The sequence below is a fragment of the Girardinichthys multiradiatus genome, chromosome 13 (genome assembly GCF_021462225.1).
Source record: "Girardinichthys multiradiatus isolate DD_20200921_A chromosome 13, DD_fGirMul_XY1, whole genome shotgun sequence".
In the NCBI taxonomy this organism is placed as follows: Eukaryota; Metazoa; Chordata; class Actinopteri; order Cyprinodontiformes; family Goodeidae; genus Girardinichthys; species Girardinichthys multiradiatus.
The window spans coordinates 5,703,619-5,731,055 of record NC_061806.1 but is presented as its reverse complement, the minus strand read 5'-3'; the positions used below and the strand labels follow the sequence as shown (position 1 = coordinate 5,731,055).

Below are 27,437 nucleotides of genomic sequence, written 5' to 3'. Positions count from 1 at the left end.
AGGCCAAACACACAATACACACAATGAGGCTAACATCCTCAAATCCCTGTTAACACAAATAGGGCACAGGGCAGCATTGCAATGGATTTGGGCATCTCGATATGATGAAAACAACTTGCTGCAGTTTGAAAAGAGCATCAAAATAAAGAAGAAAGGAAATTCAAGGGACAGTCAACATGGTAGTGTTATTGGTGCCAGATGGGCGTGTCTGATTATTTCAGCAACTTCTGATAAACTGGGATTTCAACACACAACCACCTCAGGTTTAGAGAGAATGGTTGAAAAGTGGAAAACTGGTAAAAAAAAAAAAAGACTTTCTAGGTGTCAGAGAAAAAGAGCTAGACTGGTTCCAGATGATAGAATGGCAAGACCAGTTACAAACAAAGTAGGCAGGACACAAGGAACTGATTGACTCCCATCAACTACAAACAGGAAAACGAGGCTACAAATCACACAACTCAACAACGCTTCACGTTATCTGATTGGACAAACATTGCTTGGTCTGAAAAGTCTCAATTTCAGCTTTAATGTTCATATGGTCAGGTCAGGATCTGGTCTAAAACAACATGAAAACATGGATCCAACCTGGTGGTGGTCTAGTAGTGTGGGAATACAGGTCCTTCTCAAAATATTAGCATATTGTGATAAAGTTCATTATTTTCCATAATGTCATGATGAAAATTTTACATTCATATATTTTAGATTCATTGCACACTAACTGAAATATTTCAGGTCTTTTATTGTCTTAATACGGATGATTTTGGCATACAGCTCATGAAAACCCAAAATTCCTATCTCACAAAATTAGCATATCATTAAAAGGGTCTCTAAACGAGCTATGAACCTAATCATCTGAATCAACGAGTTAATTCTAAACACCTGCAAAAGATTCCTGAGGCCTTTAAAACTCCCAGCCTGGTTCATCACTCAAAACCCCAATCATGGGTAAGACTGCCGACCTGACTGCTGTCCAGAAGGCCACTATTGACACCCTTAAGCAAGAGGGTAAGACACAGAAAGAAATTTCTGAACGAATAGGCTGTTCCCAGAGTGCTGTATCAAGGCACCTCAGTGGGAAGTCTGTGGGAAGGAAAAAGTGTGGCAGAAAACGCTCCACAACGAGAAGAGGTGACCGGACCCTGAGGAAGACTGTGGAGAAGGGCCGATTCCAGACCTTGGGGGACCTGCGGAAGCAGTGGACTGAGTCTGGAGTAGAAACATCCACAGCCACCGTGCACAGGCGTGTGCAGGAAATGGGCTACAGGTGCCGCATTCCCCAGGTCAAGCCACTTTTGAACCAGAAACAGCGGCAGAAGCGCCTGACCTGGGCTACAGAGAAGCAGCACTGGACTGTTGCTCAGTGGTCCAAAGTACTTTTTTCAGATGAAAGCAAATTCTGCATGTCATTCGGAAATCAAGGTGCCAGTCTGGAGGAAGACTGGGGAGAAGGAAATGCCAAAATGCCAGAAGTCCAGTGTCAAGTAGCCACAGTCAGTGATGGTCTGGGGTGCCGTGTCAGCTGCTGGTGTTGCTCCACTGTGTTTTATCAAGGGCAGGGTCAATGCAGCTAGCTATCAGGAGATTTTGGAGCACTTCAGGCTTCCATCTGCTGAAAAGCTTTATGGTGATGAAGATTTCATTTTTCAGCACGACCTGGCACCTGCTCACAGTGCCAAAACCACTGGTAAATGGTTTACTGACCATGGTATCACTGTGCTCAATTGGCCTGCCAACTCTCCTGACCTGAACCCCTTAGAGAATCTGTGGGATATTGTGAAGAGAATGTTGAGAGACTCAAGACCCAACACTCTGGATGAGCTAAAGGCCGCTATCGAAGCATCCTGGGCCTCCATAAGACCTCAGCAGTGCCACAGGCTGATGGCCTCCATGCCACGCCGCATTGAAGCAGTCATTTCTGCAAAAGGATTCCCGACCAAGTATTGAGTGCATAACTGTACATGATTATTTGAAGGTTGACGTTTTTTGTATTAAAAACACTTTTCTTTTATTGGTCGGATGAAATATGCTAATTTTGTGAGATAGGAATTTTGGGTTTTCATGAGCTTTATGCCAAAATCATCCGTATTAAGACAATAAAAGACCTGAAATATTTCAGTTAGTGTGCAATGAATCTAAAATATATGAATGTTAAATTTTCATCATGACATTATGGAAAATAATGAACTTTATCACAATATGCTAATATTTTGAGAAGGACCTGTACTTCTGACACACTTTGGGTTCTTTTGTACCAACTAAGCATCATTTGGACACCAATGCCTATCTGAGTATTGTTGCTGACCATGCCTATCCCATGACCACTGTGTACCTACCTGATGGCAGGACCGAAATCACATAGCTACTACAAAGCTGGGGTTTCATATCTGTTAATGCCAAGGATAAACTGCAGAATTGTAAAAGCAGGAATGAACAGATAACTCTTTCAGATAACACATTTCTAAACATCTCAGTAAACTGCCAAAGAAGAGCAGACTCACATTTACCAGTGACACTGTCATGATTTGAGGGTGTTTTGGGTTTTTGTTTGGGTTTTGTTTTCCTTTCATCTGTCAACCTGCAATCCAAGATGGCGCCGCAGATTGTCGCCTCGGCGTGTTGGTGCGCATTGTTTTGTTTTGTTTTTTGCTTTAAAACGGTCTTCTGTGATGTTACCCGGAGCTCTCTCACCAGAGAAGAACTCATGAACATCAGGGCTACTACACCAGAGGAGTTATTTCCAACTTTTCTGCCTACTGCTCTGGAAGTTTTGGACATTCTGGTCAAAGGTGCGCTCACCTTTGTTCACGCGGTGAAACGCCGGAAGAGAGGGAAACGGGCTGGGGTGCTGGTACGACTTCGCCAGCGTGGACTAAGAACACCGTTACCTGGAATATTTCTCTCTAACGTGCGCTCACTTCCCAACAAAATTGAGGAACTACGACTGCTGTTGGGGAAAAACAGGGACTTTTATTCATCGCAGTTTTGTGCTTCACGGAGACGTGGCTGTGTGGATTAATACCGGACTCTGCGCTGCAGCTGGCAGGATTCCAGCTCTACAGAGCGGACAGAGACACGGAACTCTCCGGCAAAGCGAAAGGTGGAGGAATCTGTTTTTACCTCAACAGTGGTTGGTGCAACGACGTGACAGTGATTCAGCAGCACTGTTCTCCAGACCTGGAAGCCTTCATCATAAACTGTAAGCCTTTCTATTCCCCCCGTGAGTTCGCTTCATTCATCCTGGTCGGTGTTTACATCGCACCGCAAGCTAATGTGCAGGTCGCACAGCGCATGCTCGCCGACCAGATACTGAGTGTGGAGCGAACCAACCCGGACTCCTTAGTAATCGTCGCTGGCGACTTTAACAAAGGTAATCTCACCCACGAACTCCCCAAATATAGACAGTTTATTAAATGTCCGACCAGAGAGGACAACATTCTGGATCACTGTTACACCACCATCAGAGACGTTTATCACGTCGTCCCACGTGCTGCACTGGGCCAATCCGACCACATCATGGTCCACCTGATTCCTGTATACAGGCAGAAACTAAAGCTCTGCAAACCTGTTGTGAGGACGACAAGGAAGTGGAGCAGTGAGGCTGTGGAGAATCTCCAGGCGTGTTTAGGCTGTACAGACTGGGATGTGTTCAGGACTACTACCAACAGTCTGGACGAGTACACAGAGGCTGTGACTTCCTACATCAGCTTCTGTGAGGACAGCTGTGTACCATCATGCACCAGGGTGAGTTACAACAACGACAAACCCTGGTTCACAGCTAAACTCAGAAGGTTAAGACTGGATAAGGAAGAGGCCTTCAGGAGTGGGGACAAAGACATATACAGAGAGGCAAAGTACAAGTTTGGCAAGGCAGTGAAAGAGGCCAAACGACTGTACTCTGAGAAGCTCCAAAACCAGTTCTCAGCCAACGACTCTGCGTCTGTCTGGAAAGGGCTCAAGCAAATCACCAACTACAAGCCGAAAGCCCCCCACTCCATCAACGACCGACGCCTCGCCAACGACCTGAACGAGTTCTACTGCCGCTTTGAAAGAGAAAGGGACAGTCCTGCAACCATCCCCCATGACGCCCCCCAACAGCTGCAGCCACAATCCACCACCCCCACCTCCCCAACCTCAAGAGGGGCCTTGGCGCCTCCAACCCCCACCCTGAAGTTCCCCCCCACCAGCCCCCTACCCACGCCGAGGACGGCTCTTTCCATCCAGGAGAGGGACGTCAACAAACTCTTCAGGAGACAGAACCCCCGGAAAGCTGCTGGTCCGGATTCTGTCTCACTAGCCAGCCTGAAGCACTGCGCTGATCAGCTGTCTCCAGTCTTCACAGACATTTTTAACACCTCACTAGAGACATGTCATGTGCCAGCCTGCTTCAAGTCCTCCACCATCATCCCTGTTCCCAAGAAGCCAAGGACCACAGGGCTTAATGACTTCAGACCCGTCGCCCTGACCTCTGTGGTGATGGACCCCCTGCAGTTTGCCTACAGAGCCAACAGGTCTGTAGATGATGCAGTCAACCTAGCCCTTCACTTCATCCTCCGGCACCTGGACTCCACAGGAACCTTTGCCAGGATCCTGTTTGTGGATTTCAGCTCTGCCTTCAACACCATCGTCCCAGTTCTGCTACAGGAGAAGCTCTCCCAGCTGAGTGTGCCCGACTCCACCTGTAGGTGGATAACTGACTTCCTGTCTGACAGGAAGCAGCGTGTGAGGCTGGGGAAGCACGTCTCTGACTCCCTGACCATCAGCACCGGTTCCCCCCAAGGCTGTGTTCTCTCTCCTCTGCTCTTCTCCCTGTACACCAACAGCTGCACCTCCAGTCACCAGTCTGTCAAGCTTCTGAAGTTTGCGGATGACACCACCCTGATCGGACTCATCTCTGATGGTGACGAGTCCGCGTACAGATGGGAGGTGGACCATCTGTTGGACTGGTGCAGCCAGAACAACCTTGAGCTCAACGCTCTAAAGACAGTGGAGATGGTTGTGGACTTCAGGCAGAACCCAGCCCCACCTGCCCCCATCGCCCTCTGTGACTCCACAATTGACGCTGTGGAATCTTTCCGCTTCCTGGGAACCATCATCTCCCAGGATCTCAAGTGGGAGCCAAACATCAGCTCCCTCATCAAGAAAGCCCATCAGAGGATGTTCTTCCTGCGGCAGCTGAAGAAATTCAACCTGCCAAAGACTATGATGGTGCACTTCTACACAGCCATCATTGAGTCCATCCTCACCTCCTCCATCACCATCTGGTACGCCGCTGCTACAGGCAAGGATAAGGGCAGGCTGCAGCGTGTCATTCGGTCTGCTGAGAAGGTGATTGGCTGCAGTCTACTGTCGCTCCAGGAACTGTACACCTCCAGGTCCCTGAAGCGGGTAGGGAAGATTCTGGCTGATCCCTCCCACCCCGGTCACAGACTCTTTGAAACTCTCCCCTCTGGCAGGAGGCTGCGGTCTATCCGGACCAAAACCTCACGCCACAAGAACAGTTTTTTCCCATCTGCCACCAGCCTTGTTAACAAAGCCCGGAAACCAGCTTGACATTCTCCAGAAGACAGTCATCAAGGCGCAAAAGATCACTGCTAAAGAAGCTGGTTGTTCAGTGTGCTGTATCCAAGCACATTCATAGGAAGTTGAGTGGAAGGAAAAAGTGTGACAGGAAAAGTTGTACCACCAACAGGGATAACCACAGCCTTGGAAGGATTGCCAAGTAAGATCCATTCCAAAATTTGGAGGAGCTTCACAAGGAGTTGACTGAGGCTGGAGTCAGTGCATCAACGGCTGCTACGCACCTATGAATTCTACACAGAATTCAAAGGAGAAAAAGTACTGGACAGTTGCTCAGTGGTCCAAAGTCGTCTTTTCAGATGAATGTAAAGTTTGCATTTCATTTAGAAATCAAGGTCCCAGAGTGTGGAGGAAGAGTGGAGGGATACAGAATCCATGTTGCTTGAAGTCTAGTGTGAAGCTTCAACAGTCACTGATGGTTTGGGGTAACATGTCATCTACTTGTGCTGGTCCACTTGGTTTTCTGAAGTCCTCAGTCAACACAGCCGTCTACCAGATAACCTTACTTTATGGAGATGCTGAATTCATTTTCCAGCAGGACATAGTACCGACCCACAATACCAAAGGAACCAAAAGCTGGTTCAATGACCATGGTGTTACTGTGCTTGATTGGCCAGCAGATTGGCCTGACTTGACCTTTGTTACTGAAAAGCGCTATATAAATAAACCTACCTTACTTTACCTTACCTTAACCTCATACAGAGTGTTGTTAAGAATAGGATGAAAGATACCAGAACCAACAATGCAGATGACCTGAAGATTGCTATCAAAGTAACCTGGGCTTCCAGAACCACAGGCTGATTGTCTCCATTTTTTATTGATCTGTAATATTCTAGTTTTCCGAGACATTGAATTTAGGTTTTTTCATTCTCTGTAAACCATGATCATTAAACTTATAAAAAAAGGTAAAGGCTTGAAATATTTCACTCCATGTTTAATGTGACAAAAATATGGAACGTTTTCATAATATTCTATTTTTTAAATGTACATGTACCTATTGCAACCTCTTAATGTATAAATCCAGAATCTCAATAACATAACTCATATTGAATATGTCAAGTAGTCTGTGCTATGTAGTTGCATGTTTTGCATGTTGTACTGTTCATCTGTGTAAACCTGGAGCTTCCAGCAAACTGGCCTGACCTGAACTCCGCAGAGAATCTCTTTTTATTTAAATACAGTTTTGACACAAAATTCTTCTCAAAATGACTAAATGTTTTAAAACCAACAGTGTCTATTAATTAAAGATATCTTGAAACCTTCTATTATTATTATAAAAGTTAAGTGACATAATTTATTTGATGATAAACATATACAGGTCCTTCTCAAAATATTAGCATATTGTGATAAAGTTCATTATTTTCCATGACTATGTCAAAATCATCCGTATTAAGACAATAAAAGACCTGAAATATTTCAGTTAGTGTGCAATGAATCTAAAATATATGAATGTTAAATTTTCATCATGACATTACTGAAAATAATGAACTTTATCACAATATGCTAATATTTTGAGAAGCACCTGTACTCCTTCAGATGCTGAAATATTTCAGGTCTTTTATTGTCTTAATACGGATGATTTTGACATACAGCTCATGAAAACCCAAAATTCCTATCTCACAAAATTAGCATATCATTAAAAGGGTCTCTAAACAAGCTATGAACCTAATCATCTGAATCAACGAGTTAACTCTAAACACCTGCAAAAGATTCCTGGGGCCTTTAAAACTCCCAGCCTGGTTCATCACTCAAAACCCCAATCATGGGTAAGACTGCCGACCTGACTGTTGTCCAGAAGGCCACTATTGACGCCCACAAGCAAGAGGGAAAAACACAGAAAGAAATTTCTGAACGAATAGGCTGTTCCCAGAGTGCTGTATCAAGGCACCTCAGTGGGAAGTCTGTGGGAAGGAAAACGTGTGGCAGAAAACGCTGCACAACGAGAAGAGGTGACCGGACCCTGAGGAAGATTGTGGAGAAGGGCCGATTCCAGACCTTGGGGGACCTGCGGAAGCAGTGGACTGAGTCTGGAGTAGAAACATCCAGAGCCATCGTGCACAGGCGTGTGCAGGAAATGGGCTACAGGTGCCGCATTCCCCAGGTCAAGCCACTTTTGAACCAGAAACAGCGGCAGAAGCGCCTGACCTGGGCTACAGAGAAGCAGCTCTGGACTGTTGCTCAGTGGTCCAAAGTACTTTTTTCGGATGAAAGCAAATTCTGCATGTCATTCGGAAATCAAGGTGCCAGAGTCTGGAGGAAGACTGGGGAGAAGGAAATGCCAAAATGCCAGAAGTCCAGTGTCAAGTACCCACAGTCAGTGATGGTCTGGGGTGCCGTGTCAGCTGCTGGTGTTGGTCCACCGTGTTTTATCAAGGGCAGGGTCAATGCAGCTAGCTATCAGGAGATTTTGGAGCACTTCATGCTTCCATCTGCTGAAAAGCTTTATGGAGATGAAGATTTCATTTTTCAGCACGACCTGGCACCTGCTCACAGTGCCAAAACCACTGGTAAATGGTTTACTGACCATGGTATCACTGTGCTCAATTGGCCTGCCAACTCTCCTGACCTGAACCCCATAGAGAGTCTGTGGGATATTGTGAAAAGAACGTTCAGAGACTCAAGACTTAACACTCTGGATGAGCTAAAGGCCGCTATCGAAGCATCCTGGGCCTCCATAAGACCTCAGCAGTGCCACAGGCTGATTGCCTCCATGCCACGCCGCATTGAAGCAGTCATTTCTGCAAAAGGATTCCCGACCAAGTATTGAGTGCATAACTGTACATGATTTTTTGAAGGTTGACGTTTTTTGTATTAAAAACACTTTTCTTTTATTGGTCGGATGAAATATGCTAATTTTGTGAGATAGGAATTTTGGGTTTTCATGAGCTGTATGCCACAATCATCTGTATTAAGACAATAAAAGACCTGAAATATTACAGTTAGTGTGCAATGAATCTAAAATATATGAATGTTAAATTTTCATCATGACATTATGGAAAATAATGAACTTCATCACAATATGCTAATATTTTGAGAAGGACCTGTATTTCTGAGGGGATTGCTCAATCCAGCTCTCCATCCAACGGGTCCGGAATCCCTAAACCTGAAAGGTCTTACTAAGCAGGTTTACTGAAAGTTCTGTTTAAGCTTGTGTCAGGAAATGGCATTCCTATCCTCTAACAACCTACATTCGGAAGTCTTGCCCTACTTCAACTGGTGGTCGGGACGACCGAGTAGTCCACAGCAGTCATCCACTTATCGACAGTCACTTCTGTTAACGGCTGCTCATTCCCTAATATTGCAACTGGCTCTTGGTATATGGGTTAAGTTAATTTGAGTGACTCGGCCCTATGGGCTCTGTTTTAACATGTTTGGCTGAAGGCAACCTATAAAAACCTCCTAAAATCTCTTAGAACCAGGCAACAAGACCTTTTACCACCAACAAAAAACCAAAAATAAGGTGACTCAAATAATTGAATGTCCACAATTTATCTAGAATTTTATATGCTTTCTTTAATTAGTAACACTTTTGCAGGGGTCAGTAACAGCTTAAATTCAGCAATACATAATAATCTCAATAATAGAAATGAATCAATCAACCCAACCTGTCTTTCCCTGATGGTGAAACTAATGCGTTTGGAGAGGCTTTGAAGACGGAGGCTCATCTATGCACCCGATGGGGATGTTTCTTCGGGTGACGAGTCATTTTTTGAAGGAAAGACGACTTAATCTTCAGTTTTCGTCCTCTAAGTGGACAGGCACGGATGCTCCAGGTTTCAATGGTTAAACAGGATCTTTGTTGTCATATGTCTCAGAAGACAGTTGCTTCCAGAGGTTGAAGAGTTGAAGGAAACCCCGGAGGTATAAATGAGGCTGATTCAGGACTTCCAGAAGCCTGAAACGTAGAGCAATCAGTTGTTCACCGATCAAGTTCACTTCTGTTGTCTGGATGAAAAGGCTGTAGATGAAATCAGATTCTTAATTTCGAGGCACAGTCCTTCCAGGGCGCATGGGTTGACCCTCTTTTTAATGCAGTCGATCAGCTGGGCTGTGTCTCTGGTCCTCTGCCTTATCTGTAGCGTCTTTCTCCATCCGATCTTGTTTGCTGGTTTTCTGCGAGAAAACAACCGCAGTTCCCTTTTTTGGCATCGCTTTTATAGTGCAGATGCTCTAACTGGTCAGGCCTTTGTTAGGCTTCTCCGTTATTGCCCAATACCATATTGCTCAATACTTAATCATGGTCACCGTGACTTTCTTGTGCTGTTTTTCGGCCTTCAAGATAACAGTAATAGCCACACAGCTGGCTTTATCCTGTTCCTTCAATCTTCGTGTTGTTTGTTGGCCTTCAAAAAGGCTCGCTGTCAGCCTCCAGCCGGCTCTCGTCACTCCTAGTCATTCTACAGTTCTCTCCCTAATATGCTCAACCTTAAACTTTACACAGTATTACAAACTTCTCTTTCAGCTTTCTGTATTTACTTTAGCCACAGTTATAAAACCATCACTTCATTCTTTTTATTCATACATCAAAACTGATCAACATTATATATTTTCCATATATAGCTGATTGAGAATTTCTAAACCTTAATGTTTTTTATTTTAATTATCAGTTCTCAATCATGTGTTTTAACTTGAAAATCGAAGATTACTAATTTCATTTAATACTTTTAGAAAATAGAAAATCATCATACATCTTATCCTTGGTTACACTGGTTGTTTGTACTTCTGCAAAAGATAAGACAGTTAATATGTGACTCCACACAGGCCTCTCCAGTCTCTCAGACCCAGAATGTGAGAACATGCTTGTTTCACTCTTTACTGCTTCAACTGTGTATATTAATAATTGTTGCATGGATTACACAAAAGATACCTATTTTAATTTTTATTGATTTAACTGTGAGCAGTTAATGAATACTGCATGGATTACATGGAAAGATCTCACCTTATTTTGACAACCAACAAAAAGGAATGGTATTACTTGGTGTCTTCTCTGAACAGCAAGTAGATAGCGGGGCTTCGAATGTCACGGCAAACTCGGGAACATTCAACTTCTCCACTTTGGCAAAAGAAGGGGAAAAAATCATGGACCGTGCACAATCAACTGGAAAAATGTATCTCCTTTGGAAAAGCTCTGTGGGTTTTTCTTCATTTGCGCGTTAAAGAAACGTCTTCGATCAGTAACCTAAATCTCCTGGTCTTCCTATCCCAGCAAGATTTCTAGCTTTGTCAAGCCTCTCATGAGATTGGCTAGTGATGGAGAATGGAAGAAAACCCATCTGCGAACCTTTGATTCTCCAGAGATTGCATCCAAGCGTAGCGGTTCAGTATGACTGGAAATGGCAGTTAAAAGTTTGTTTCCTCTGCTTTTTATAAGTTCTGATGATGTCAGAGCTTCGATGCCTGTTGAGCTACGAAGCATGCCGAGCTGCACAGTATAGTTGTTTACCTGACCAAAATGGCAGGTGTGACCTTAACAGGCCACATCATAACAAGGTGAAGAAAGGTAAGAAAAAAGAGAGCAGAACTATTAGCAATGGCCTTTTGTGAAGCAAGGACTGCTGTAGAGACGTCTGCGCAGAGGCGTAGTCGTAGCCAGGACAATGACGTAAAAGTTGGATGAAATTGGACATGACCGTTCTGACTGCAGATGCTTTGTAAACAATATATATGTAACCATATTCTACATATATATTGTAGTTACATGAAAGTGGGACAATTCAGAATTGTTTTGGAGGTGAAAAGATCGGAATTGGGCCTTACAGACATGAAAAAAGTCGGATATGGGTCGCATTTGCCTGCAGTGTGAACTTAGCCGTAGTCCGATGGTTCATGGTTCTTGAATAGTAAAGTGGACAGTGGAGAATTTTAAGTTGACTGGTGTCAGATAGAGTGGGAGATGGACATACAGATTTGGGCTTCATCTGCAGTGGTAGGTGCTACTCTGGTCTGTTGTGGTGAAAAAAAGAGCTGAGCCAAAAGCTATCAATTTACCATCTTCATTCTAACCCTCACCTATGTTCATGAAACATAGATCATGACCAAAAAAACGTTATTCTGGATACAAGCGGACAAAGATTGTTTGTTCTGTAGGGTGACTTGACTTGGCCATAGAGATAGGGCAAGGAGGTCTGTTATCTGGGGGGAGCTCAAGATATACAGGTCCTTCTCAAAATATTAGCATATTGTGATAAAGTTCATTATTTTCCATAATGTCATGATGAAAATTTAACATTCATATATTTATGATTCATTGCACACTAACTGAAATATTTCAGGTCTTTTGTTATCGTAATACGGATGATTTTGACATACAGCTCATGAAAACCCAAAATTCCTATCTCACAAAATTAGCATATTTCATCCGACCAATAAAAGAAAAGTGTTTTTAATACAAAAAACGTCAACCTTCAAATAATCATGTACAGTTATGCACTCAATACTTGGTCGGGAATCCTTTGGCAGAAATGACTGCTTCAATGCGGCGTGGCATGGAGGCAATCAGCCTGTGGCACTGCTGAGGTCTTATGGAGGCCCAGGATGCTTCGATAGCGGCCTTTAGCTCATCCAGAGTGTTGGGTCTTGAGTCTCTCAACGTTCTCTTCACAATATCCCACAGATTCTCTATGGGGTTCATGTCAGGAGAGTTGGCAAGCCAATTGAGCACAGTGATACCATGGTCAGTAAACCATTTACCAGTGGTTTTGGCACTGTGAGCAGGTGCCAGGTCGTGCTGAAAAATGAAATCTTCATCTCCATAAAGCTTTTCAGCAGATGGAAGCATGAAGTGCTCCAAAATCTCCAGATAGCTAGCTGCATTGACCCTGTCCTTGATAAAACACAGTGGACCAACACCAGCAGCTGACACGGCACCCCAGACCATCACTGACTGTGGGTACTTGACACTGGACTTCTGGCATTTTGGCATTTCCTTCTCCCCAGTCTTTCTCCAGACTCTGGCACCTTGATTTCCGAATGACATGCAGAATTTGCTTTCATCCGAAAAAAGTACTTTAGACCACTGAGCAACAGTCCAGTGCTGCTTGTCTGTAGCCCAGGTCAGGCGCTTCTGCCGCTGTTTCTGGTTCAAAAGTGGCTTGACCTAGGGAATGCGGCACCTGTAGCCCATTTCCTGCACACGCCTGTGCACGGTGGCTCTGGATGTTTCTACTCCAGACTCAGTTCACTGCTTCCGCAGGTCCTCCAAGGTCTGGAATCGGCCCTTCTCCACAATCTTCCTGAGGGTCCGGTCACCTCTTCTCGTTGTGCAGCGTTTTCTGCCACACGTTTTCCTTCCCACAGACTTCCCACTGAAGTGCCTTGATACAGCACTCTGGGAACAGCCTATTTGTTCAGAAATTTATTTCTGTGTCTTACCCTCTTGCTTGAGGGTGTCAATAGTGGCCTTCTGGACAGCAGTCAGGTCGGCAGTCTTACCCATGATTGGGATTTTGAGTGATGAACCAGGCTGGGAGTTTTAAAGGCCTCAGGAATCTTTTGCAGGTGTTTAGAGTTAACTCGTTGATTCAGATGATTAGGTTCATAGCTCGTTTAGAGACCCTTTTAATGATATGCTAATTTTGTGAGATAGGAATTTTGGGTTTTCATGAGCTGTATGTCAAAATCATCCGTATTAAGACAATAAAAGACCTGAAATATTTCAGTTAGTGTGCAATGAATCTAAAATATATGAATGTTAAATTTTCATCATGACATTACTGAAAATAATGAACTTTATCACAATATGCTAATATTTTGAGAAGGACCTGTACTCCTTCAGATGCTTCTCTGCATCTGTAAGAGTATGTACAGGTATTTCGGGTTTCTGATCAGGATTCACACTGGGCATTTCCCTTTGGAGGTTTTCTGGGTGTGTGCCTTGGCAGCTATGGCAAACAGTATGGTTAGTCTGGATAGCTTGCAGTGTCAGAAGCAGACGCTTTTCAATGGGGAATATGACATATTTCTCAGATTACACACTTTATTAACTTAATGACACAACACACATCAGACTGGGCAGGCCACAATAATGAGAAACAGAAACTACAAAATGGGAAGAGGGAACCAGAAACACAACTGTGAGAGACAAAACAGAAGTGAAACAATAGGAATTTTATTTACCACTTGATCATGAGAATAATGATGTTTTAAACATTTATAAAAAAGAATGAAAATAAGATAAGAAGATTCCAAATTCCACTCCATCCAAACCCATACACATATAAAGAATTGTCTTAGCTGCTTGTGTGTGTATGCAATTGTGTGGTTGCACCTACTTCACACACCAAGATATTACTAAGATCGTCTATTACAATATCAGTTTGAATAGGGAAATCCATCCTTCCATCTATCCATCCTACTCAGTCTGGGGATTCCATGGTGTTCCTTGTCTACAAGTAATACATAGTTGTCAAGATCCACTGGTGTTTGGGTTTTGGTTTTCTTTAGTTTTAGTGTTTTGATCGTTTCCTTGTTATGTTGTTAAGGTCTTACCTTATTCAATTAATTTACCTGTGCTCATTATTGTTAGAAAGGTGTTGCCTTATAAGTTAATTTCTTTATGTTTAGTTTCTTAGTTTATTCTTCTGTTCTTTACTCAGTGTATTTGGATTTTATTTCTTCTAGATTACTTTGTCTTTTCCCTGTGTTTAGTAGTTTCCTTGTCTCTCTGTGCTTCTGCTCCATTCATGCTTATTGGTCCACAGCCTCACCTTCCTGCTTACCTTCAGTTCTGTTTGATTGTCTATCACTATTTTTCTACACAATCTCCATGTCCTGTTTTCCTCTTGTCTTATTGTAAATTTTTGCCTTTTGTTTTTTATAAGAACCTTCAATTAATTTGGCCACTCCTGAGATCCTGTCTGTGCTTTGGTCTAGCTCCTAAATCACAAAACCTGACAACTGTCCCTCCACTGTGTTCTGGGTCTACCCCATGGGTCTAATCCTATTTGGATGTGTACCAGGGAACATCTTGATCAGATGCCTAAATTACCGCAGTTAACTCCTTTCATTGCAGAGCAGCATCCTCTTTGCATTGAGGTCCCACCAAATGATAGCACTCCTCACCTAAGGTTAATCCCAGCCACCCTAGAGAGGAAATTTTTATTCAGTCGCTTGAGTCCAGGATCCCATTCTTCATTCTTTGATTCATATCTCAAATGTTAATTTATAGGGGTTAGGGTGAGGGTTAAGATTGAAGTTGCATCATCATCTTTTAATTGTTTGTAGTGATTGTAAAATGAACTTATTAAAATTGGAAGAAAAACATTTTTAAAGAAACAATTTCCCTTACATTTTTACTCATCTGTGCTTACAGTGTGGATAAAGCTAACTGTAACGGCCTCCTATGAAAGGTTATGATTTTATTTGATCTCCTAGCTTTGTGTTGTGTTTAAGGGCCAATTTTTATATTAGGGGTAACCAGGCACTCAACTACGACAAACAAAAGTGAAACAATAAATTTTCCTTGGAGTAGCATCTTTTAAATCTGTAATTTTCTTTATTTTGCTAAATTATATTGCTGTTAAGACTGGATCTTTATATTACTTTATATTTTTTTTATGTGCGTTTCTATAATTTGTTTTCCTAATTAAAACAACATTGTGTCAATTGTGGCACTGTATTTACCTTTTTTTTCCTATGACATGCTATTCAGTGTTTCATTTCAGTTCCTCTGTAACTTTAAGTGGACTATATAATCCTAGTGAAAAATGTTTTACACTTTTCACTCTTTAAAATAATGGAGATTGTTAACCTGATTTTGACTTGGGCATATTTCACCACACATACTAAGTGAGTCTCTGGTCTGATACAATGTCAGATTTGACCTGGATTTTTACTGTAAAGTCCAGGAGATACAACAATCATAAAATCCCACAGTTTGCAATGGCCTATTTATAAAGAGCAATGGCCTATTTATAAAGAGCAATGACCTATTTATAAAGAGTATAAACAGTTAATTTTGGGGTTTTGTGTCTCAGGTCTAATAATTCTGTGACTGAATTGTAAACAAGAAAATCAAACTGAACCTTCGTTAAAAACTTTTTTTTAAAGAAATGTAGAAAGGCTAGCAAATACACCACTTAACTGAACAACTTCCTGAAGTGTAATCTCATTTCCACAACATGACTTGTGAAAATGATCTTGACATTAAATGGATGGGATTTGGTATTATCCTGAACCTATTGCTATGCATATCCTTTCCTGCCACTTTCACATGCATGTTCTCCAGTAGTGAGTCTAATGAGGCAAGCTTACCAGCAATCCTTATTCTGGTTTTGGTATGCAATATTTGCAGATGCAATACTTTTTTAACACAACAGAACAAAAAGTAAAACTGGCACATGTGTTGGTATTATTTCTGTGTGTAAGACAGGCAGTTGTCACGCCCAGGGGTAGCAACCATTAAAACCACATATTGCGCGCTTTGCCAAATCTGTAACCCTGTGATGTGAAATGATTGGACATGGAACACGTGATACAAGTAAAGCAGTGTGACAGGCAGTGAGAATGATTACACCAGACCTGGAAATTCTTGTCTCTGGGAAGGAATGCCGTAATAGGCCTCCCATTGGTAGAGCCCTGCAGATGCTGGGGGGTCGCAGGGAGTGCAGCAAGGGGTTCATGGAATGGGGGATGGGGAAATATGGGGTAGCATACGCATGAGTAAAAGATGGAAAACAATCTGTATGATACCTCAGAACCTCCTTTTACCTTCTCTTTCATCAAGTGAAATTATTGCAACTGGTTTTAAGTTCTGTACTACGGTCTCCACAGTTCCAGTTGCATCTGCACTCAGCAGCTCATTAGAGCTTCTTCTCAGCTTTATGCAGATGTTTTATGAATAATCCCACAGCCTGGAGAGAACAGTTTCAATTCTCAGTTTCACTCATCAAAATATTATAATGTGCAAACAATTTGAGAAAGCATACATACCTTGGAATGTATGTTGTGAATTGGCGCTTCATCAGCAAGTAAAATAAATAACACACATTTATGTACTTTAGCTAAAGGAGATTGTAAAGGAGGCACTGAAGCTTCTTTTTCTTAGAATTTAAGCATTTCACACAGCTCTTACATGGCTGCTTGTATGTCACTTCTGACTTTTGCACATTTTATACCAACACTGCTTTGGTAATGTTGGAACAAAACCTTATTACTGACATTGTAGAAATAGTCTCTTTATAATATTTTCCCGTCTTTTCTACAATTTCCTGCCAAAAAGTGTATTACTGTAGCTCTTTACATTTGTGCGAAACGATCTGTAATAAAGTATACAGAAAAAAAGTAAATAATCTCACATAGGAGAGTAAAGCAATAAATGTCCAAAACCTTTAAAAAGATTAGAGTGGTGTTGTTTAATGCCACATTGAAAATGACTAAACTGTCATAATTTAAGGTTTTTTTTATTGCCTTGCCTGTTCTGGAATTACTATGTTTGTGAAGACAGAGCAAAAAAGTAACTTATCAAACATTATTACTGTTAAATTCTACTTAACAACAAAAAACACCCGCAATAAAATCTACTTAAGTAAAAAGTGTTTCATTTAAAATCTATTCTCAGTACAGTTGCTTAGTTACCTTTTCAGCACAAGGTAATTCAAAGTACTTGAAATATATATGAAAAATATAAAAAACATTTAAAGAAAAAATACCGAAAACACAAGAAATACAATAAAAGGAAAAAAATCATAATTAGGCATTAAATCATAAACCCATTTGTCTAACAGAAATTTAAAACAGAAAATAGCTAATAAATAATAACAAACTCAAGAATCCTTCATGAGGACTAAAATATCGAGGCACGTTACTTTGCCTGGTACGGCAGAGCCGGGGTCCCACCCTGGAGCCAGGCCTAGGGTCGGGACTCGCCGGAGAGCGCCTGGTGAACGGGTTGCTCCTTGCGGGACCCGGCCAGGCCAAGCCCGAACGAGAGACGCGAGGCCATCCCCCAGTGGGCCCACTACCTGCAGGGGGAACCGTGAGGGACCGGTGCAAAGAGGATTGGGTGGCGGACGAAGGTGGAGACCTCAGAGGCCCGATCCCCGGATGCTTAGGCTGGCTCTAGGGACGTCGAATGTCACCTCGCTGGGGGGGGGGGGGGGAAGGAGCCTGAGCTTGTGCGGGAGGTCGAGAGATATCGACTAGAAATAGTCGGGCTCGCCTCCACGTACAGCGTGGGCTCTGGAACCCATCTCCTTGAGAGTGGTTGGACTCTCTTCTACTCTGGAGTGGCCCATGGGGTGAGGCGGCGGGCTGGTGTGGGTTTGCTTGTTGCCCCCCAGCTCAGCCGTCTTGTGTTGTGGTTTACCCCAGTGGATGAGAGGGTCGCATCCCTGCGCCTTCAGGTTGGGGACAGGTCTCTGACTGTCGTCTTGGCCTATGGGCCGAGCGGTAGTGTGGAGTACCCGGCCTTCTTGGTGTCCCTGTTGGGGGTGCTGGATAGTGCCCCTCCCGGGGACTCCATTATTCTGCTGGGGGACTTCAACACCCACGTGGGAAACGACAGTGACACCTGGAGAGGCGTGATCGGGAGGAATGGCCTCCCCGATCTGAATCCGACTGGTGTTTTGTTATTGGACTTCTGTGCTAGTCACGGATTGTCCATAATGAACACCATGTTCAAATATAAGGGTGTCCATCAATGCACTTGGCACCAGGACACCCTAGGCAGGAGGTCGATGATCGACTTTGTTGTCGTATCATCAGACCTTCGGCCGCATGTTTTGGACACTCGGGTGAAGAGAGGGGCTGAGCTGTCCACTGATCACCACCTGGTGGTGAGTTGGATCCGCTGGAGGAGGAGAAAGCCGGACAGACTTGGCAGGCCCAAGCGCATAGTGAGGGTCTGCTGGGAACGTATGGCGGAGCCCTTGGCCAGGGATGTATTCAACTCCCACCTCCGGGAGAGCTTTGACCAGATTCCGGGGGATGTTGGAGACATAGAGTCCGAGTGGACCATGTTCTCCGCATCTATTGTCGATGCTGCTGCCCGTAGCTGCGGCCGTAAGGTCTGCGGTGCGTGTCGCAGCGGCAATCCCAGAACCCGGTGGTGGACACCGGCAGTAAGGGACGCTGTCAAGCTGAAGAAGGAGTCCTATCGGCTGTGATGTGCTTGTGGGACTCTTGAGGTGGCTGGCGGGTACCGTGAGGCCAAGCGTGCCATGGCACTGGCGGTGGCAGAGGCAAAAACTCGGGCCTGGGAGGAGTTCGGTGAGGCCATGGAGAAGGACTACCGGTTGGCCTCGAAGCGATTCTGGCAAACCGTCCGGCGCCTCAGGAGGGGGAAGCAGTGCTTCGCCAACACTGTTTATAGTGGGGGTGGGAGGCTGCTGACCTCAACTGAGGACATTGTTGGGCGGTGGAAGGAGTACTTTGAGGATCTCCTCAATCCTGCCATCACAAATTCCCTGGTGGAAACAGAGGCAGGGGACTTGGGGTTGGACTCTTTCATCACCCAGGCTGAAGTCACCGAGGTGGTTAAAAAGCTCCGCGGTGGCAAGGCTTCGGGGGTGGATGAGATCCGGCCTGAATACCTCAAATCTCTGGATGTTGTGGGGCTGTCATGGTTGACATGCCTCTTCAACATTGCGTGTCAGGGACAGTGCCTCTGGATTGAGAGACTGGGGTGGTGGTCCCCCTTCATAAGAAGGGGGATCAGAGGGTGTGTTCCAACAACAGGAGGATCACACTCCTCAGCCTACCTGGTAAGGCCTACGCCAGGGTATTGGAGAGGAGAGTCCGGCCGATAGTCGTACCTCAGCTACAGGAGGAGCAGTGTGGTTTTCATCCCGGCCGTGGAACACTGGACCAGCTCTATACCCTCTCTACAGGGTACTCGAGGGTTCATGGGAGTTTGCCCAACCGGTTCACATGTGTTTTGTGGACCTGGAGAAGGCATTCGACTGTGTCCCTCGTGATGCCCTGTGGGGGGTGCTCCAGGAGTATGGAATCGGGGGCCCTTTATTAGGGGCCATCCGGTCCCTGTACGAGCGGAGCAGGAGTTTGGTCCGCATTGCCGGCACTAAGTCGGACCTGTTCCCGGTGCATGTTGGACTCCGGCAGGGCTCCCCTTTGTCACCGGTCCTGTTCATAACTTTTATGGACAGAATTTATAGACGCAGCGAAGGGCCGGAAGGGGTCTGGTTTGGGGACTGGTGGATTTTGTCTCTTTTTTTTGCAAATGACATGGTCCTGCTGGCCTCTCTAGCCAAGACCTACAGCATGCACTGTGGTGGTTCACAGCCGAGTGTGAAGCGGCTGGGATGAAGATCAGCTCCTCCAAGTCAGAGGCCATGGTACTCGACCGGAAAAGGGTGGCTTGTCCTCTTCATGTTGGAGGGGAGTTCCTGCCTCAAGTGGAGGAGTTTAAGTATCTCGGGGTCTTGTTCACGAGTGAGGGAAGAATGGAGTGGGAGATTGACAGATGGATCGGTGCGCCTGCCACAGTAATGGGGACGCTGTGCCGGTACGTTGTGGTGAAGAGAGAGCTGAGCCGAAAAGCGAAGCTCTCGATTTACCGGTCGGTCTACGTTCCTACCTTCACCTATGGCCATGAACTTTGGGTCATGACCGAAAGAACGAGATCACGGATACAAGCGGCTGAAATGAGCTTCCTCCGTAGGGTGGCCGGGCACTCCCTTAGAGATAGGGTGAGGAGCTCGGCCATCCGGGAGGAGCTCGGAGTAGAGCCGCTACTCCTCCACATTGAGAGGAGCCAGTTGAGGTGGCTCGGGCATCTATACTGGATGCCTCCTGGATGCTTTCCTCGGGAGGTGTTCCAGGCACATCCCACCGGGAGGAGGCCCAGGGGACGGCCCAGGACACGCTGGAGGGACTATGTCTCTTGGCTGGCCTGGGAACGCCTTGGGCTCCACCTGGAGGAGCTGGAAGAGGTGTCTGGGGAGAGGGACGTCTGGGTGTCTCTGCTGAATCTGCTGCCCTCGCGACCCGATTCCGGATAAGCGGAAGACGACGAGTACGATTACGAGTAATAACAAACTAACAAACAAAAAACCTGTTGATCAATGATATCTCAGTTCTTAGTTAACAGAATCAACGTTTTTAACTCATCTCAGGTTTTCTCTTACACCATAAAGTAGCTGGTACCAATCTTATTTTACAACACCCATTTAGATCACAGTTCCTTCTTGGGGCATCCTTCTTTGTGCAGCTCTTCACAAAGAAATAATCAGGGAAAAAGATTCTAAAATATGGAAAAGTGAAATAAATGTTTTATTTAATTATTCTTTTTCTTTACTCTTACATATAAATACTGTACCTGCAGTAAACAGAACTTTGCTCTGCCCTTGTGTAGATTAAAGGAGTCTTAGAGCAGGGCATTTACACATCATCAAATAAAGGTTTTATCCCCAAAGTTGTTTCAGTTGTTGCCCTGTTCGTGTCATGCTGCGTATGTTTGCAGGACCAAGACACAGACAGGAACATGAAATTAACATAGTAAGGATTAATTAATAAGGAAAACTTACAGGACATGAAACATGGGCAGTGCAGAACACGAAAGTACAACAGAGAATAATGGGATGATGCAGCAGAGAACAATGATAAATGATAAGTTTAAATACTGGGGCAGAAATAAAACGACAAACGAACCAGAAGACCTAATCAGAGGAAACGTGTGGCACCTGTAGCAGGGAAGCTGAGGGGGGAGACTCATTAAGATGAGCTGATCTGAGACATAAGAAACTACAAGCCAAGGAGGAAAGGGTAAAAGTAAACTGAGAGAAATAAAATTGCAAATGGAGAAAGAACAGAATGCAATAATAAATGAAGTGTCATGCCAGCTTGTGTTCCTGTATCGGAGGAGTTTGAGAGCAAGCTGCTTTCGCTCCCAAATCCTGTTCCCTTTCCGGATCCTTTCCTGGAGGGCTCTGAGGACTAACTGCCTCCATCTCTGGTTCCCGTTCCAGAGGAGTTCGTGGACGAGCTGTCTCCACTTCCTGTTCCAGTCCCTGAGGGGTGCGAGGGTGCACTTTCTCCATCTGCTGTGCCTCGGCGGCCGCATCACAGATCTCCAGGGCTCCGCCGCAGATCTCCGCGGCCTCGCCAAAAGGTCCCAGCGGTCTCTGCACCGCTCGCCTGGGTTCCAGTGGTTTCCGCACCGCGCTTCTGAGCTCCACCGTGGGTTCGGGTCACCTCGGACCTCAAAAAATATAAACCACATGTTTTAAATAGGGGTTTGGGTGTTCTGGGGTATATTAAATAAAATAGCTCACTAAAATGTTTGAATTTCTAGTGCAAAAATAGACCCACATCAAGATAGCTGAACTTTACTCAGGTGTAACAGATGTCATTTAAAATGTAACAAACACCAAAAACATACTCAAGTAAAAATAAAAGTACACATATTTAAAAAACCTTACACATCTAAAATTACATTAAAATACTACTTGATTACAGTAAACAAAAAAATCAAATTGTTACTTTCCACCTCTGCTCTTCTCAATTTTTTCTGTAGGCAACAATAATTCTGTCAGGGTCTGGGAGACTGTCTCCTTTTTCTGCCTGCTGCTTCCCCTGTTCTCCTTTTGGTGGCGCCTGAGCACGATTACTAGAGGTGTGACAAGTGTAGTCTATTAAGCCTCATCTACTGAGCAGTATAAGAGGAGCCTGCTATCAGTACTTCGATGCATGAATGTTAACGAACGTGGTAAAACTTTAGCCCTCTTGTAGACTTACTCAAGAAGATACTTACCTTTGTTTTGTGCTCCTCCTCAGATTGCTCGTGTGAACAGGATTCTCCTCCAGTTCACCATCTGATCCCAAGCCTCCTTTTCTGATCCTGACACCTTCTCGGACAAGACTCCAGTTGACAGCAACCTGGCTCCTCATAATCCTGGACCAAGTAACGAACCCTGCTCGAACCCTGTGCTCCTCTGTTACCCTCCTGGAATCCATTCACCTCCAGCGAAAGCAGTTGGCAGTTCCGGATCAAGATCAAACCCATCAAACTCTTCACTCCCAGACCCACATCGTTTCCCCTCTGCCAGTAATCCTCTCAAATAACTGTAAGCTCAGTATTCAGCAATATCCTCACAAAAATTCTCAGACTCATTCTAACCACCCTGTCTACCTCCCTGCACAGTTGATGAGTTCTCGGTTCCAGATTCCAGCAAACAAATTCTCACAATAAACTTGTTAAACCTTCTTCTGCCTCCTGAGTGTGCTTCTGCATGTGGGTCAAAGCAGCAGTAAAAACTATGACAAATTCTTGTGAAATCATGGCCAGGGCCAGTTCCTCCTTCTGGCGGCCCCCCAAACCAGACACATACACACACCAATCACAGAGCCCATTCTGCAAAACAAAGAAACAAAAAAAAAATACTTTTAACTATGTCACTTAATCAGTTTTTATGCTTATCTAAATTTTTTGTGGTCTTGGAGCTAAAGCATAAACTGAGAGTGCATTTTATCAGTTTTTAAAATGAAACAGTTTAAATTATCATGTTATGAGTGGAAAAATCCAAGGAATATCTGAGTATTTTCAGTATACAGGTCCTTCTCAAAATATTAGCATATTGTGATAACGTTAATTATTTTCCATAATGTCATGATGAAAATTTAACATTCATATATTTTAGATTCATTGCACACTAACTGAAATATTTCAGGTCTTTTATTGTCTTAATACGGATGATTGTGGCATACAGCTCATGAAAACCCAAAATTCCTATCTCACAAAATTAGCATATCATTAAAAGGGTCTCTAAACGAGCTATGAACCTAATCATCTGAATCAACGAGTTAACTCTAAACACCTGCAAAAGATTCCTGAGGCCTTTAAAACTCCCAGCCTGGTTCATCACTCAAAACCCCAATCATGGGTAAGACTGCCGACCTGACTGCTGTCCAGAAGGCCACTATTGACACCCTCAAGCAAGAGGGTAAGACACAGAAATACATTTCTGAAGGAATAGGCTGTTCCCAGAGTGCTGTATCAAGGCACCTCAGTGGGAAGTCTGTGGGAAGGAAAACGTGTGGCAGAAAACGCTGTACAACGAGAAGAGGTGACCGGACCCTGAGGAAGATTGTGGAGAAGGGCCGATTCCAGACCTTGGGGGACCTGCGGAAGCAGTGGACTGAGTCTGGAGTAGAAACATCCAGAGCCACCGTAAACAGGCGTGTGCAGGAAATGGGCTACAGGTGCCGCATTCCCCAGGTCAAGCCACTTTTGAACTAGAAACAGCGGCAGAAGCGCCTGACCTGGGCTACAGAGAAGCAGCGCTGGACTGTTGCTCAGTGGTCCAAAGTACATTTTTCGGATGAAAGCAAATTCTGCATGTCATTCGGAAATCAAGGTGCCAGAGTCTGGAGGAAGACTGGGGAGAAGGAAATGCCAAAATGCCAGAAGTCCAGTGTCAAGTACCCACAGTCAGTGATGGTCTGGGGTGCCGTGTCAGCTGCTGGTGTTGGTCCACTGTGTTTTATCAAGGGCAGGGTCAATGCAGCTAGCTATCAGGAGATTTTGGAGCACTTCATGCTTCCATCTGCTGAAAAGCTTTATGGAGATGAAGATTTCATTTTTCAGCACGACCTGGCACCTGCTCACTGTGCCAAAACCACTGGTAAATGGTTTACTGACCATGGTATCACTGTGCTCAATTGGCCTGCCAACTCTCCTGACCTGAACCCCATAGAGAATCTGTGGGATATTGTGAAGAGAACGTTGAGAGACTCAAGACCCAACACTCTGGATGAGCTAAAGGCCGCTATCGAAGCATCCTGGGCCTCCATAAGACCTCAGCAGTGCCACAGGCTGATTGCCTCCATGCCACGCCGCATTGAAGCAGTCATTTCTGCAAAAGGATTCCTGACCAAGTATTGAGTGCATAACTGTACATGATTATTTGAAGGTTGACGTTTTTTGTATTAAAAACACTTTTCTTTTATTGGTCGGATGAAATATGCTAATTTTGTGAGATAGGAATTTTGGGTTTTCATGAGCTGTATGCCACAATCATCCGTATTAAGACAATAAAAGACCTGAAATATTACAGTTAGTGTGCAATGAATCTAAAATATATGAATGTTAAATTTTCATCATGACATTATGGAAAATAATGAACTTTATCACAATATGCTAATATTTTGAGAAGGACCTGTATATCTCTACACACACACACACACACACACACACACACACACACATATATATATATATATATATATATATATATATATATATATATACCCGGTGAGAACCCACGGCTTCCCGGCTTCCTCTCACAGTCCAAAAACATGCCTGTTAGGTTAATTGGTCAATCTAAACTGCCCTTAGGTGTATGAATGACTGTGTGCATGGTTGTTTGTGTGTTGCCCTGCGATGGACTGGCGACCTGTCCAGGGTGTACCATGCCTCTTGCCCATGGACTGCTGGATATAGGCACCAGTTCCCCCACGACCCACTATGGAATAAGCGGTAGAAAATGACTGACTGACTATATATATTTTCTTATGTAGAAAATATATATATATATATTTTCTATATAAGATAGAAAAACCTTTTATCCAATTTGAATAAATAACAATCTGCCTGTACTGTTCAATGGTTAGTTATTAATTGGAATGCATGTGCCTGACTTGAAATCTATATGATTCGATTGAATTGGCCCATTTTAAAGTTACCCACCTTTCACACAATGCAACAGGAAACAACACTCTCCAATTATTCTTGCCTCTTGCCTTCCTCCCTCCCTGTAAGTAAGGGGGAGTCAGGTTTAGCCTAAACCGGCTCAGTTATGGTTGAGGTGCAAACACACCCTCCATTTCTGCTACCTGTGTGACCCCCTCTCTTTTCCAATGGTTATAATCAGTCTGACAGAGAGAGGTATCCCCAATCCTTGTGGTTTTTAGTATAACAATGGCCACCAGTGGGCTCTACATGGACACACTTTATCAATTTATTATTTTACTTAGTACCCCTACACATAGCCCATTCTAAAATGGCCAAACTCTTACACTCAGTAGTTTAATCTAACCTCCCCAACAACCCTATACCATTCCAAACCCTTTGTGAAGTGCCTTGAGACATGTGTTGTGAATTGGCGCTATATAAATAAAACTGAATTGAATTGAATCTAGATTTCTTTTTTCCCACGTTGTGCTTCTTAGTTTGGTTATAGTTCTGTTATTTATTCTTTCTATGTTCTTCTTCGTATTTATTAGTCTACTGTGGAAATATAAACGCTTTATTATTAGTAGCTAAGACTAAGAGATATTTGGGACTCTGCTGCTAATAGATTGATTTTAATTAGGAGTTTTAGTTATGCTTTTGATAGTTAGAAAAAAGCTTAACGTTAGCTTCTAGTATCATAACATAATGAGTGTGCATTATTAAAGGTTAGGGCTTGCAGGTGTTTTCTGTCTGTACCATGAGGAGCCAGGAATGTTTGTGGGGAGGTGTACCACTCCTCTCTGTGCTGACCGAAACGTCTGATAACTATTCCAACCAGAAACTTCTAGAAGATGTGTGCAAAACAATTCTTTAATTAAATGATGAAATGCATCTCTGTTTTTTTTTATTTTTGATGCTGTTGCTGGGGAGACATCCACAGATAGATTGTATATGTAACTGAAAAAAGGTGCAGCATGGCAACAGTGGAGTATAAAATGGAATGGAACACAGCCCCAGTCAGACAACACACAGACATTTCCAGGTAGCAGTGAAAGTGTGATGTCTCCCTGAATTTAGACTGGTTTTAATAAACTTGTGGAAACGTACAACTGATCTCTGACTGAGTATTGTCCTTTGGGGTGCCAAATAAAAGAGTCGATGAGAGGTGAGGAGTAATGAAAGAATTAACAGATGGCCAGTGAATTTTTCCTACCTCGACACCACCCACTCACTGATTTATTTATGTCCTTCTGTTTTCCTGTGTTCTGACTTTTCCTTCACTCGTGCCCCTTAGTTCCTCCCCTTGTCCTTAGATCCCCTTCAGCTATTGTTTACTCAGAGGTTTGTTTCCCTTTAAATTAGTTGTTCTCTCCAGCCTTGCTTGTAGTAGAGTTTCCTCCCGTTAAGTTCTTTATATTTATTTTTTCTCCCCGGTTTATTAATTCTGGTATAGTTCTCTGTGTTAGTCCCTTATGTTGCAGTTCCTTTCTGGCAGTTAGTTGTATTTGATTATTTGTTCCTGCTAGATTTATTTTCCACTTGTTGTTTATGTTTAGGTTATCTGTTATCTGTTATCTTAGATCTCTCACAGTTTTGGTGGGGATGATGTTATCCACACAGACGTTTATATAGTCGGTTACACACTCAGTCGTGGCAATGATGTCCTCTCCATGTGGCTGGCACAGTGTATCCCAGTCTGTAGCCTCAAAGCAACCTTGCAGAGCTTCTTCAGCTTCCTGTGACCATTTTCTCACAGTCCTCTTTATTACGGGTTACCTCTGAACAAGGGGCTTATATTTCGAGCAGAGAAAAACAAGATTGTGGTTTGATTTGCCTAGAGGAGGTCTTGCTGTAGAGATGTATGAGTCCTTGACATTTGCATAAAACAAATCCAATGTTTTGTTTTCTCTGGTAGAGCAGCTGACAAACTGTTGAAACGTTAGAAGTTTAGCAGAGAGTGAAGCATGGTTAAAATCACCAGAAATTGCCACAAAAGCATTGGGGTTTTGTGTCTGTAGCTTAGCAACAGCTGAGCTGATGGCATCACATGCAGTATCGGCAACAGCGGAAGGTGGAACGTAAACTGCTGCCAAAATAACACTGGTGAACTCTCTGGGTAAACTTACTGCCAACAGTTCAATATCTGGACTCCAGAGATGACACTTCACAGTTACATGTCCTGGATTACACCATCTTTTGTTCACAAGTACTGCCAGTCCACCTCCTTTACATT

General features: G+C 43.9%; 1 long non-coding RNA gene across 1 annotated transcript; it reads right to left on the bottom strand.

Moving 5' to 3' along the window:
* Positions 1-20,736: 20,736 nt before the first annotated feature.
* On the bottom strand, positions 20,737-22,719 carry LOC124879915. The gene is made up of 3 exons (XR_007041158.1): positions 22,286-22,719; positions 22,022-22,141; positions 20,737-21,733 (listed from the first exon to the last, which is right to left on the bottom strand). It is a non-coding gene; the product is annotated as an uncharacterized LOC124879915 (long non-coding RNA).
* Between the last annotated feature and the right edge of the window lie 4,718 nt (positions 22,720-27,437).